The sequence below is a fragment of the Rhinopithecus bieti genome, unplaced genomic scaffold, assembly GCF_001698545.2.
Source record: "Rhinopithecus bieti isolate Rb0 unplaced genomic scaffold, ASM169854v2 scaffold_5026, whole genome shotgun sequence".
Lineage (NCBI taxonomy): Eukaryota > Metazoa > Chordata > Mammalia > Primates > Cercopithecidae > Rhinopithecus > Rhinopithecus bieti.
The window spans coordinates 1,027,956-1,034,737 of NW_016804667.1; the positions used below are offsets into that span (position 1 = coordinate 1,027,956).

The window sequence follows — 6,782 nt, forward strand, 5'->3', positions numbered from 1 at the left end:
GCCACAACCCCTCCAACCTTCAGCAACCACAACCCTGATCAGTCAGCAGATATCAATGTTGTGGCAAGACCCTCCACTAGCAAAAATATTACAATTCACTGAAGGCTTAGATAACTGTTAACATTTTTAGTAATAAAGTGTATATATATATATATTTTTTTTAATTAAAATCTCATTTTGTAATTCCTTTTTCTTTTTTTTCCAAGATAGAGTTTTGCTTTGTTGCCCAGGCTGGAGTGCAATGGCATGATCTCGGCTCACTGCAACCTCTGCCTCCCTGGGTTCAAGTAATTCTCCTGCCTTAGCCTTCCGAGTAGCTGAGATTACAGGCACCTGCCACCATGACTGGCTAACTTTTGTATTTTTAGTAGAGACAGGGTTTCACCATTTTGGCCAGGCTGGACTTGAACTCCTGACCTTGTGATCTACCTGCCTTGGCGTCCCAAAGTGCTGGGATCATTTTGTAATTTCTAATGATCATTTACTAATTAAAGCTATTTTCAGTCATGATAATTAATCGGTGTTGGCAAGTGCCATCATTGATTATGAAATTCGGAACTATGTGTTTTTCCAGAGAATGTACTACGTTTCACAAAGTTCTTTTTCCTATCTGAGTCAGTGAAGTGGTTGAAGTATGTCATTGTTTGGTGGTTGACAAATGTAATTGTTCTGTCAGTAAAGATGTGTTCAGCTTGGATAATTCTAAAGTGTTAAATCCAGATGTGAGCTTTTGATTTATTTCAGTGAGCAGTGCTATCTCTTTAGTATCAAGCTATTAGCATATTTGACATTGTGAAAAAGGCTAAATATGCAATATTTTAATCTACTTAAAATTCTTCTTTTGACCTGGTGTTGAATATCCTACTTATATTAATTAGGCCTCTTTTGATTAAGTCCAATGGATACTCATTTAATCTGCCTCCACATAACCAAATCTCTAGATTGAGAGGTACCCTCTATTTCCCTTATAAAATGCACTAATGCCATCAACATGCTAAATGCAAGAATGAGGTTGTTATTCTCTAATATGCTGATGCACTGTTTCTCCTACCAGTGAGCTGAATGCTTAAGAATGAGTAATTATGTAATTTAATTTAATATATATTTCCTTATGAATTATCATCGTGAAAAAGAGTTGTTGTGGGTATTAAAACTAAATGAGTACTTGGGAAAATTTGGTAATGGCAAATCATTGAAAAATGCTCAGGAATTGGGGTGTGGGTAAAATAATTATAAATCTGGAAAGAATCCTTAAAATTTGGAAGGGTTCTTTACCCACATTGCTTTACAATTAGCTTAAAATTCCCATGTCACTTTGAAGAAATTTAAACTGGAAATCACAATTATTGTATTTTTGACTGTAGTTTACACAAGAATAACTAAGGAAACTTTAATTAGAATATATAAAGTTAATTTGGAACTATGTATACATTTTTATATTTCAAATAAAAATGAAAGGCTTGAAGTGTTCATCACTTGTATGGTTTCCCACTTGAAATTAATGAGTTTTAGATTAATCAGTCATCTACTGATCTAGATAATTTTGGAAAATAGTTTTGTATGGTAGCAAGAACTGACTCCGACTAGAGGATTTACTGGAATAATACTAAGAATCTTACCATATCCAAGCATGAGCTGAATCAAGGCCCTGCAAAGGGAAGGAAGCTCTAGGGAGTTCAGAAGCAGGAGTTTGTGACTACTCTTATTGCATCTCTGCTCATGGTGAGCCCTGGCAAATCTCGGTCTGTGTCTCTAGATTATAAGTTGCAAGTCCCTGAGCAAAAGAAGCTGATTCTACCAGCTTGAATTTGCTACTCTTGTATCAATCAGCCATCCTGGACCAATCATCTATATCCCAGAGAAAAGGGCTGATTTGACAGTTATGAATCAAATAGCCACTTCTGGAAAGAAGGATGTGCTACAGTCTTAAAATGAACGACTTGAGGATTCTAAAGAAAAATTGGAAAGAAGTTTTAGTGGTAAATATATGATGACAATGGGGAATTTTATCCACTAGAATTCTGGACAGCTGCTTCCAAAGCTAAGGGAGGTCAGAGTAGAATATTCGAGTGTAATTCTTGAAGACAGGAGAAGCAGAGGGGGTCACACAGAGGTGAAGTAGGGTTTTTGGAGGAGTAGAATATGAGCAGCAATTGTCTAGAAGGAGGAAATAAAGAGGACAGCAAAAAACGAAGGAGAAAGAGACAGAGGAAGAGCAAGAGAGATATCTTGACATCTGCCCTGTATATGTGACACTTGAGACAGAGAAGAATTATGAGTTTTCATAACTTTTTCAGGATGAAGCACTACATATATATTGCCTCTTCTACTTCAAGAAAGCCAAAATAAATGTCTACACTTTTTAAAAGGACTTAGTTGTTAGATTGGACAAATACAAGCCCATCTCAATAAGGCAGTCTATAATTTTTCATGTTTAAATATCTATACTGTAATACACATTTTAAAAAATATTTTAGATTTAACATTGCTTTTGGAATCACTTCTGTTCTTCTCTACTCATGCTTATATGAAGAAAAAAAGTAAAAACAAACACATTTATATCATTCAAGGAAAACTGGACAATTAGAAACTCAGGTTCTAGTCTTTGCTTCTCCAATTAATAGGTGTATCGAGTAGTAGTTGTAAGCCTCATTTTTCTGACTCTTAAAATGTGGTACACTAATATAAATATTAAATAAAGTGACATATACAAATATGTACAGTGCAAAACCAAAATATTATTCTAGTGTGAAGTTACAAATGGCTTCTTATCCATATATCCTTAATCATTACAAAACCTGAAATTCTAGAGAGGTGGAATAAAATATTAATAAGTATTATTAATAAAGTAATATTATTTCATTTTGAACCTTTTACTTTCCCCCCCCTTTATTATTTCTTCTGGAAGATCACAATGATCACTCATCCTGTTTTTTTCTTCTCCAGCGTCCCCAAAACATTTAGATCTTCTAGAGTTCCTCCCCACGCACCTCCAAAATATGACAAAAATCTGGTTCTCTCTTTCTACATGACCCCAAAATAAATGTGTAGGGACCTTTTGGGCTTTTACTGCGAAGTACTACCTGGAAATAAACACTAAAAGCAAATATAACCCATATTGAAGTTACCAATCCTTAAGACACCTCAACATATTTTTAGACATTTGGGCCTGGACTGTAGGGAAGTGTACATGTGGCTAGCCCTTCACCATTTCCCATGATCTCTTCCCTAACGTTAGAAGGTCTTGGGATGTTATTCAAACCATCTGTGTAATCAGACAATCACAGAGACAATAGCATTATGAACTACAAGAAGGGCTTTGAGTGTAGTAGGTGAAGCCACTTTAGTATTTTATTTCCTTATTTTTGGCCTTGGTTTTCCCAAAGATCTCAGTGAAAGATTTCCAGTTCTTGAAGAGAAGAACCTCATTTGAGGCACCTCCTACTTGCTGTCCTTTGTCCTTTCCCTCCCTGCCCCAATACTCTTTCTGTCTCTGGTGTAGAACCCTCTCATTCCAGAAGATGATCAGAAAAACCTACTAGGACAAAACTAAGACATCTCAGTGAGTCCAGAGTCAAGCAGATCATTTATAAATTAAGCAAACTCTTGGCAAATATCTGCAATTTTAATATTTCCTTGTTCCTCTCAGAAAAAAGAAATCGCCTTAGGTCATTTCTGACATATAATTAGGGCCTCCTGTATATACCCAAGATAAAAAGAAACATGCATGAGTTAGTTTATATTACACTCTGTATTGCAGAAAGATTATAGCTTTCCATAAACTCAACTCATAAAATGACATTCAATGTAAGTTATTTCTTTCTAGAGAGATTCCCATGGAATGCCTGTAGTTTTAAAATGGTACTCATTGTTTATTGAACTACTTAAAGAAATCAAAAGTGATTCTGCTTATGTTTTCTTAAAGAAGAAAAGAAGTTAATTTTGCATCTATCCATGATTCCTCCATGAGAGTATGTTCCAGGTGAGAAATGGGACCAAACAGGAAAACTTTATAGTTTCTAAAGTGAAAGGAGGACTATAGCCATCACTTCTGTTTAGCTTTCAATTTTTCAAGTTTTACCCGCCTTTCATCTCCTCCTGATGAGACATTTCTTAACATTCCTCATACATAGCTATACAAATGGATATTAACAAGAAAAAAATACATGAATTATTTACACAATACAAATGCTTTAAACATTACTGTGAACAATAATATTTCAACATTATCCTTAACATCTTTTGTGTGTGAAAAGCCAACATTTACTTACTCTGGGAGAAATAATATATGTTCTTATGGCAAAGTCATTGAAAAAGTTGTAGATGTATTATTTGCTATGTGTATATATATATTTTTTAATAAACTGAATTTTTACATGAAATATTATGTCTCTGTATATTGTATGTGTGAGTGGTATTTAAACTTATTTAATTCCTCCATAGTAATTCCTTTCATATAATATAAATTATTTGAACTACAATTGTTCAAGTGCTTTTAAACAGTAAATGTCTATATAAGCAGTCAGTATTACCATTACTTCTATGGGTTATTTACACCCCTATGGACTGCTTTCTGCATTTGATATAATTTTTTATTTTTAAAAATTATTGACGACACAGTGAAATTTTCAAATACCACCAACTATGATGTTTGCAAGCACTGAGAGAATCATTTAGAATTTTTGAATCATAAGAAATGAAATCAACCTCTACTTGTGCAGATTCCTAGTATGTTACGAATGCAATGTGCTCTTGGTATTTGCTTATCAAAGGAATGTACTAAAATATTGCAGAAAAGGCCATGGGCCATGACGGACTTCATTTTATTACTTCACTTTCTTTTGCCTATTAATTCCACATTCCTCTCTCTTCTATTGGTCTTATTAATGGACTTTAACAATGAGATAAAAGTCTTCAGTTCAGTGTTTAGCAAAAAATTGCAGAGTTTCAACATGAATGAGACTTCATTTTATAAAAGATATTGCGGTTAATGAATTGTCTGCATTTTGATGTTTTCAGATCTTATTAGGCAAGTCTAACTCAATGAATAGTTTCCTTATTTGACGATTACTTTATTTTCAAATGTAGTCCTCAAATTCAAAATTAATTCAACAGATATTGATTGAATTTGTAGATATGCTTCTGAGGTGGTCCTTTAAAATGACTGCTTTTAGTCTTTTCTTCTGTGCTTATTCTTGTATTCTGTTCTTATGTTGTCCTGCTCAAGATTTAAAGCCCCAGTAAAGAGGCTTCAATTAGCCAAGCTTACGTGAAGAGCTGTAAAGCAAGGAGAGAGGAAAGTTCTGGAAAAGAAAGAGATGCAGGAACCCCTGATTTTCTTATAGGTAAGACAGAAACCTGGTTTTTTTCCATGAGAACTACACTTGTTCAGGAAAAGACAATCTGCAAAAGTAAGATGGAGTGTGTTAAACAAAGGTGGATAAAGAATGGGTTCTATAATCAGGAAGTGTACATGGAGCGGGTGAAAATATACCATAGCCTTGATGAAAGCGGGGGTTTCAGATTGGTATAGAAAGAGAGCCAAAAGTATGTCAAGGATGAATTAATTTGGATTACTAACATTCAATTGTTCATTTTCTTACAGTCTATTGAAACAGGCAAGAATCAAACAATCACAGAGACAATAGCATTATGAACTACAAGAAGTGCTTTGAGTGTAGTAAGTGAAGCCACTTTGTAACAAGAGTCTTGGTAAAAGTCCTAGTTCACTCTGTCTTTATCTGAATTTCACTTGTTCATTACTAGCCTTATTGTGAAATACTAACATATGTACAATTTTTCACCTTCCTTACAAGGGAATTGAGATTACTGTGAGTTTATTAATGACTCTGATGCCCTCAGAGGGAGGTTCAAAGTATTGCAAACAAGGGATATGAGAAAATGATTTTCTCCAATTGTTTTTCAATTCAAGCTTCAGTTGTGTCCTTTATTTGATATGTGACCTTGAGCAAATGTCTTAAATTCTCTGAGTCTTCAATTCATATATGAATATATAATATTCATTTTGATTGTTTAATGTTGATATTGAATATAATAGTTTTTAAAAATTATTTGTAGAACTAAGTATATTGCTAGTTACATTCCTTACATTAAACTTCAGGGGAGAAATAAATGTATTCCAGAAGAAAAATACCCCAATTTTGAAAATTCTATGGCATTTTACAGGAAAAACAAACAATTCAGCATAAAATATACATGCACAGTATAACAATGAAGTTGAGGTTTTAATGTTCAAAAATAATTTTTAATATTTATCTTTTAATACTAAAACTGTATTTGTCAAAATTTATATAAATGCCATCTCTACTTGCTGTAGTGTTTTGTGGTCCAGTAAAATGACAGCTCATTTTCAATTATTAATAGTATCAGATTTCTTGGTTTAAAAAACTAGTGAGAGCAAATAAATATATAGTTTTTTTCTCAATTATCTTCACCAAGGAAACAATGATATGAACACTCTAAAACAGCAGATAACACAAGCAATGCTGTTATCACTGGCTTGGCAAGCCTTGCTGCAATCACATTTTCAGTCAGGTATTTCTGAGCTTTGGAGAATTATTAGTCAGAACCAGACTTCCACAAGTTGGGTCAGCAGTTGATAGCTTGGTTATGTGATGTAATCTGAGGGGGCAAATCCCGAAGTATCTCCCTAGTGTACATAGTACCTGAAAATCTCGCAAAACTCATTGAAATACCTACCTGGTTGATACAGTTTGACTCTGTTGCACCCAGATCTCATCTCAAATTGTAATCCCCACACG

The 6,782-nt window shown here is 34.0% G+C and overlaps 1 long non-coding RNA gene across 1 annotated transcript in view; it reads left to right on the forward strand.

The window, feature by feature from the left end:
* LOC108528173 (uncharacterized) overlaps positions 1–5,677 on the forward strand; it is a 49,091-nt gene extending 43,414 nt beyond the window's left edge. Inside the window, exons 4-5 of the long non-coding RNA XR_001885043.1 lie at positions 5,228–5,345; positions 5,606–5,677. This is a non-coding gene — a long non-coding RNA (uncharacterized LOC108528173). The remainder of the gene's footprint in view (positions 1–5,227; positions 5,346–5,605) is intronic.
* Positions 5,678–6,782: the final 1,105 nt, after the last annotated feature.